This window comes from Tupaia chinensis, unplaced genomic scaffold, assembly GCF_000334495.1.
Source record: "Tupaia chinensis unplaced genomic scaffold, TupChi_1.0 Scaffold000050_1, whole genome shotgun sequence".
Lineage (NCBI taxonomy): Eukaryota > Metazoa > Chordata > Mammalia > Scandentia > Tupaiidae > Tupaia > Tupaia belangeri.
Window position 1 is genome coordinate 2,797,217 of NW_006159508.1, and position 7,683 is coordinate 2,804,899.

Sequence of the window (7,683 nt, forward strand, 5' to 3'; positions counted from 1 at the left end):
GCTTGGGGGGGGCCCGTCACCATTTTTTTTTTTATATATAATTTTTTGCTATAGAGTGTGTGTGCTCACCAGAGAAAAACAGAGAGACAGAGAGAGGAAAAGTGAGAAATCATCCCCCAGGGGGATGACCACACTTGAATCCATTCTTCTCCACTTTCCTCTAGAGATTTGGGCACACATGCACCCAGCTTGCTTTTCAAGCTGCCGGATCCAGGAATTGAACTGCAGAGCCAGCCATGTGGTATCTAGCACCTCAACCATCATGCTATCTGTTGGCCCCACTAACAAGTATTTTAAACTTCTTCCATGATATACTCATTTTGCTATAAATGGGGAAGTAGCTATACACAGAGTCCAGACTTGGTATATAAAGAGAATGTTCTAGGTTTTACAAGAGTGTATTTCGTCTATAAGTGAACAAAGAGATGGAACAAGAGAGAATGAGCACTTGCAACAGTCTTGACATTGCAATCCACCCAAAGCCCCAGCCAGCCCTAGTCGTAGGTCCATACCTAGTATCCTTAGGGAGGACTCTGGACACAGATCTGGAGTCCCTCTATGTGGTCAGCCTCACAGAGCATCACATTCTATCACTGCATCACTGCCTGATCCCTGAGTGTTTATTTGATATAGCTATACTTAGCCTTTTGCAAAAACTGGGCTCCTGGGAGAACCAGCAGTTAGCGTAATGGCTATGTCGCTGGATTCCCATGTAGTCGACCGCGGTTTGTGTCCCGGACCCGGTGGCTTAAAACTCACGCCGGGCGCATGTGCGTGCGTGCCCAAGATCCCGAGAGGAGAATGGAGGAGAAGGGATTGCGGCGTGACCATCCCCCCTGGGGGGTGATTTCTGGCTTTCTGTCTCTATGTCTCTCTCTGTCTGTCTGGCGAGCGCACGCGCCCTACAGTGAAAATCTCTCCAAAAAAAAAAAAAACTGGGCTCCTGGAAAATGATGCATACTGTACATTTGCCTGAATTAAATTGTATTTAAAGAGCTCAAAGTAAAGGGCAAAGGAGGCTTGGTATTGAAAATAGTCTAAAAATAAGTCCTTTGTTAGGGTGAAGAATTCAAATAATCATCTAGTAATTGGTAGCTGTTTAGTACACTTTGATTTTTATGTATATTTATTTGATGATAATGTTTAGCTAATATTTTCATTTTGAGAGATTTATGTTCAGTCTTTCATTTTATTATGTTAGTCTTACATACTTAGTTTAGTTTAGTTCTTATTAGTAAGACATAATTTGATAAATTTAAACAGAAAAAAATAAGACCAGCACCGTGGCATGGTCATTAAGATGCTGGATTCCCACAGAGTGGACTGTGATTAAAGCACTGGACCAGGCAGCTTGAAAATCACGCTGAGTGCGTATGCATGCAAGCCCAATATCCCAAGAGGAGAAGGGACTGTGGCAAGGTCATTCCCCCGGGGAGTGGTTTCTCACTTTCCCTTCTCTGTCTCTCTGCAGTTAGCACATGCTCTCTCTGGCAAAAACATTAAAAAAAAAAAAATCAGTAAAACAATACTAGCTACTTTAAACAACCAGGCATCAATTGTTGAAATAATGTATTCAGACTGACTCATTTTCAGAGTTATTCTCTCTTCGTTCATTACCCAATAAGTATTTATTGAGCAGTGAAGTATCCTATGTGCATTGACCATATAATGGTGAGCAGAAGCAGTCACGGTGTGAGCCTACTTATAATAATAACAGCAGCTACTACTCACTGGGTACTTAAAACGTACTGAACTCTGTGCTAAGTGCTTTACATGTACTGTCTCACTGCATCCTCTCAGCAACTTTAGGAAATAGGAATGTTATCATCTCTATTTTACTTGTGTGTTCAGATGAAAACCCTGAGCACAGTGAGATTAGGAAAACCACCCAACATTAAGTGACTAGTAAGTGGTAAAGTCGGAATTTGAATCAGCATAGTGTGATCCCAGCATCCAAACTCTTCATTCCTGGGAGGTACTGCCTCTTGTGTATTCTAAAGCTCTCAAGTAGGTGACACTCATGGAATAATCATTCAATAAATAAAAAATTCTGATGGGTGCCATGAAGAGGTACCTCCACAACATCATCTGGCTACCACCAAAACATTTTTCTTTTCCTTTTGGATACACAGACTACATTTCCTTGCCTCCCTTGCAGTTAAGTGTGGTTGTGAAACTTAACTCCCTTGCAGTTAAGTGTGGGATGAAATTTAACTCCCTTGCAGTTAAGTGTGGTCATAAGTCCTGGCCAAGGGAATGTGGACCAAAATGAGGTACATACTTCCAAGTCTAAACCATAAAGCTTCTTGGTTGGTCTTCCATGTTCTCCTCCAGCACCAACCCTCTATGCTGGCTGAAAACAGTGGATGCCAAAATATAAGAAGCATGATCCATGAATGACTCAATGAAGTAGTGTCCCCTGAAGATCTACATTGGATAGTGATTCGAGTGAAATATATTTTATCAAGTCACTGAAATTTTGGAAATAGTTTATAATAGCTGTCAGCCTGCCTGGACTAATAGAAACAAAAACAAAAACAAAACTTTGATGTTGAATGCTACTGCAATTAAAAAAAAAAAAGCCCTAAAACATGGGACCTTAAATTAGCAGTTGGGTCAAGGATGGTGTGGAACAAGATAATGGGAGTAGCCAGATTTGAGTCACAGATAAGTCACAGGCAAAAGAATTGCTACAAATGTTGTTTATGACACTTTAGAAGGCAGCACACCACTTATCTATTATAATAAGCCTTTAGCTCTAGAGGAAGTTTTTGGAGAGAGTAAAAATAAATAAATAAGGTGTATTGACTACTGTTTAAGGGCTTTAGTGAAGTGTTGAAAGAAAAGCTCAAGCAAAAAATGGCTGATTTGCAAGAAGAAATAAAAAAAGAATTGAAGGAACTCTAGAAACATTGGAGTTAAAAGATTAGAAAGCTAACTAATTCTAGATACCCAAATACGAAACAATTTTTTTTTTTTTTTTGTAGAGAGGTTTTTGCTATAGGGCACATGCGCTTGCCAGAGAGACAGAGAGAAACAGAGAGACAGAAAGCAAGAAATCACCCTCCAAAGGGGATGACCACTCAACAGTAGCAGCAATCCCTTCTCTGTTCTCTCAGGATTTAGGGCATGAATTCCATATGCCGGAGTGAGTTTTAAGCCACTGGGACTGGGACTCGAACTGCAGTCAACTACATGGGAGTCCAGCAACATAACCATTAGGCCATTGGCTGATCCCAGGAAACAAAATATTAAAAACCCTTCAGTAACAGAAGTCCAGCCTCATAGCAAGATCAGATTAAAAGCTTGGCCTCCTCACTCAATCTGATGGCCTGAATACAGCCCCCATTAAATTGAGAGGAAGCATCAGCAGGTGGTATGGTGGTTAAAGCGCTAGACACTCCCACATGTCCACATGACTGACCACAGTTCAAATCCCAGACCTGGTGGCTTGCTTTCTCACTTTTCCTCTCTCTGTACCTCTGGTCAAATTAAAATAAATGAATGAATAAATAAAATTAAAATAAATAATTATTTTTTAAAAATTGAAAGAGGAGAACCGGGAAAGAAAACAAAGATGTAACCCAACCTTGAGAATTATGTTTAGGACAAAACTCTTGTGGTTGTGATTATTAGCAAATGGAATTGACTAGAAGCAATTAGATCAGAAGTCCATTGAGGTTTTAAGATATTCATTCAAGATAGAGAAATCCTTTGACTATTTAAGTTGGAAAGTAACCTTTGGATCCCATAATTGCACGAGTAAGAAGTGAGTTGAGCAGCCTATCAGGAAGGTAGGCTCCCAACACCCTCTTCATTTGTAGCAATGGATAATAGAAGACAAGAACCTTGTAGCCCAGCAAAGTCAGGTGCTGTAGAGTACATCGGACAAAGGAATTCCTTGGAAAGGACAGTAAGATTTAAGAGAAGAATTTTTCCTACCCTTCACAATACCTATCTGAGAAGGATCTCAGAACTGCTGAGGAAAAGAAACCACTCTATCTGTTCTATTGGTCCAGTCTCTTCTGTTTGTCTTCCTGCAGAATGAATGTTAATTGCACTTTTTTTCTGTTATACATGTACATACACGTATCTTCGCTTGGTTTTACTAGTTCGGATGAACATGGATTGCTTTTATAAAAATAAAAGTAACTAAAACAAAGGCAAGTTTACCATGAACTTAATGAAGCTAAACTGAGGTCTCACTTTGCATGGGTCTCTGTTTCAAGTCTTTAGGAAAGTGTGTTTTTCCACTATAGTCTTTCCACTATTGTCTCACTTCCCTTTACATCAGGTGGTAATGGAGTAGTTCTGGATATTTTGGATATCTGGCTAACGGCAAGTCAAGTTGGGGATACATTTCATTTCAGGACTATAATCATTTCCACTTAAATAAGTTATTGCAGGCTGCCTTTGTACCAGTTAATTCTGGGAACACCCCTATGGCCCTCTGCATGCTTTACTTGGCATCCTGTCATGGAGGTACAGGACTAGAGGTTATAATGTGGTCTAAACATATGGCTCGCACTGTAGTTATGTGACTAGTGTGGATGAAACAGGGATTGAAAGTACGAAGCCAGAAGTTAGTCTAGGGAAAATTCTTCCAATCATTAGACAAGTATAATTGCAAATAGAGAATCTGGTTATCATTAATGTCAAGCCAAAATGTTCTCTCCTATCAGGGATTTTCTCAGTAACATAGTATGTATAAGTTAAAATGCACCATACATTTTGCTTTTTTATGGGGGGGGGAATCACGTGAGATAGAACTAATCAGAATTCTTGCAACAATACATAAACAGCCTGTACTATGTGTATGCACTTATGGCTCATGCATCCCAATTATCAAGAGTAAAAACAAATTTGATCAACTATTCTGGGGGAAAAACTGACTTATCTTCTCTTAAAAAGATTATTAAAAAAAAACTACTGTCCTATGCATAGGCTGGCTGTGATGTTGAAGTGAGGTCAGGTGTATGAAGCACTTAGGCATAAAACCTGCCATACAGCACAATCTCAACAAATTAGATCTATTTCAAACTAGCTCTACTTTAAAAAAAAATCATTGTCTTATGATGAGACAAAAAATATGCAGTCAAAAAGTTTAGGAAAAAAAGGAATGAAGTTGTGTTGAACAGCTAATTTTCAAAAGAGATTTTTGCCAGAGGGTATGTATGCTTACATGTTTGCAGGAGACAGAGGGAGAATGGGAAAGCACCCCTCATGGGGCATGGTCATACTGCAATCCCTTCTCCTCCATCACTCTCTCCTTTCAGGATTTTGGGCATGGATGTACACATAGCCAGTGTATTTCTCAAGCTGGCAGATCCAAGTGTCATACTGTCTAGCTAGCCATGTGGGACCCAGCCACCTTAACCACCATGCCATGGGCTGACCCTGAACAGCTAGTTAAATGTTGTATTTCTTGATATTGTCATGTTTGTATATTTATAGGGTTATTTATTTATTTTTAGGTTTTTGCCACAGGGCATGTATGCTTACCAGACAGAAGGAAAGTAAGAAATCTCCCCCAGTGGGTATGGCCACACCATAATCTCTTCTCTGTTCTCTTCTCAGGATTTTTGGGCACACATGGAATGATCCTCAAGTCACCAGGGCTGGGACTCAAACCATTGTTGGTCATGTGGGTGTCCAGCACCTTAACCACCATGCCATCTAGTGGCCCCTATAGGGTTCTTAAAATGTGTAAACTCTTGTGATTTCTTTTCTAAGTCTAAAAAACTCCATCTAACCTAATTTTGTATTTGCACATTTTTGTATTCTTTTTTTTTTCCTTGAAAACTCACAGAAAGTAAAAGCTTCAGGTCCCAGAAGACATGGATCCTTCTCTGAATTAAAAATATGCATATTTATCTCTGTATAGCAATATATCAATGCAAGTTCTTATTTATTTTAATTGACCTAAGGCAGAGTTGGTTGCATGCAAACACAGTGGAGCAGTTATCAGAATTGAGACCTTCCAAAAGATTAAGTGCAGGCTTAATAGAAACTTACATAAATGAAAATGCCCACAGCAGAGGAAACTGTGGGTAAATCATTTAATTTTGAAGGCGGAAACTTCAGACACCATTTAGTCTGTAACTTGAATTTGTCTTGGCTGCCTAATCTCCACATAGTATTAAAGCAGGCCAGCAGGACTGCAGCCATTCTTCTAAGGAGAACAATCTGACCAATCTACTCTCACTGAGAGTAGAGCAATCTGAGGACTGAACAGATGAGAAACCAGGAATGGGTACTTGAAGGAATAGGAATTATTACTCAGGACACAGCAACGGACTCTGACTGTAGTGAGGAATGATTTGCACGTGCTTGTATCTTGTACTCATAAATATCAAGAATGTGAAGTGCTTTTTGAGACAGTTTGATGGTATTTGCTGTTTCCCTGTAACCAGTTGCAGAAATAAATTCCCTCCTCCAGCTTCTGCCTTTCATTTTATTGACCACAAGAAGAAGCGGCTGGACTTAGTTGGCAGGTCACAGTATGGAAACACAGGTCTGATATCCAGAAAAAGAAATGCAAAGTCATTTAGATCTTGAGAAAAGTCTTTTCAAGAGGCACCACCAAAGGGGAGAAGTATTGATGTACACTAAGGATGTTCAATCACTTATTTCCTCTAAATCCCTCTTATCATGACGGTTACTACTTCGCAATTCTCTTCTTCAGGCTGTCCCTCTCCTGCAACTTTGTCCAGTACGACTCACTCCTCTATAGCTAACTTAGCGCATTACTGTGTAGATCAGTTTAGTTACCGAGTACCTTACAGTTCTCCTCTTTAACTTTTATTCGAATCTACACAACCAGGTCTCAGGAAGGACTTGACAAACCACAGGATGAAGAATAGAGCTGAGCAGCAAGAGGAAGATGAAGGCTGGGTATACTTACATGTTTTGGTTACAAGTCTAGTCCTCTGCTTTGCACATGAATGTTACGTGACTGGACACAAACCTATTGAGTCAAAGAGAGTTGGCCTAAACTTCAGGCTTATTTCGTTTGAAATAACCCTTGTCCTAGTTCGCTAAGAGACAATACTATGGTCTGCCATATAGGGTCGCTTTGGTCCCCTAGTGGAAAAAACCTGGCCGGGGATGGAATAGGTGAGGAAGCCTGAGTTCCAGCTCTTTCTATCGGGCTGCGTGACCTTGGGCAAGTTATGTCCTCACGAAGACTCAGGGTCCTCCACACAAGAACAGGTTGGGCAAGATGAACTCTTGGGTCCTGTCTAGCATTAAACACGCTGTTGGCTATGGCAGTGGTGGCCTGGAGTAGTCAGAAACCCTTGTCCCCATCTATCCATCATCTAACTGGGGGAGAGGGAGGATCTGGGAAGAAGGGGGTCTCACCTCTCCCTTGGTTACCTCTCTGGTGTCTCTGTAGGACACACCGGGTGACCATCTCTGGTTAATGGGGCCTCTAGACTTGGGCTCTCCAGGGGCTGTGAGCAGAGAAGACCCCTCCACGCACCGGCATACCCCGGGCCGGAGGATACCTCTCACCACCACCCTTTCAAAGCCAGCTTCAACACGGACGTCTCGGCCCTCACGGTATCCACCGCGCAAGCGCAGCCACGAGCCCGGCGCAGAGCGGACGCACTCGGAGGCCGAGGCAAGGTGAGAGGGCGGGGCCGGCACGGCCCCGCCTCCAGGCAGTCACGTGGGAGGCGG

General features: G+C 41.5%; 1 long non-coding RNA gene across 1 annotated transcript in view; it reads right to left on the reverse strand.

Moving 5' to 3' along the window:
• LOC102467950 (uncharacterized) overlaps positions 1-7,618 on the reverse strand; it is a 72,106-nt gene extending 64,488 nt beyond the window's left edge. Inside the window, exons 1-2 of the long non-coding RNA XR_003550859.1 lie at positions 7,363-7,618; positions 6,905-6,967 (exon numbers count right to left, since the gene is read on the reverse strand). This is a non-coding gene — a long non-coding RNA (uncharacterized LOC102467950). The remainder of the gene's footprint in view (positions 1-6,904; positions 6,968-7,362) is intronic.
• Between the last annotated feature and the right edge of the window lie 65 nt (positions 7,619-7,683).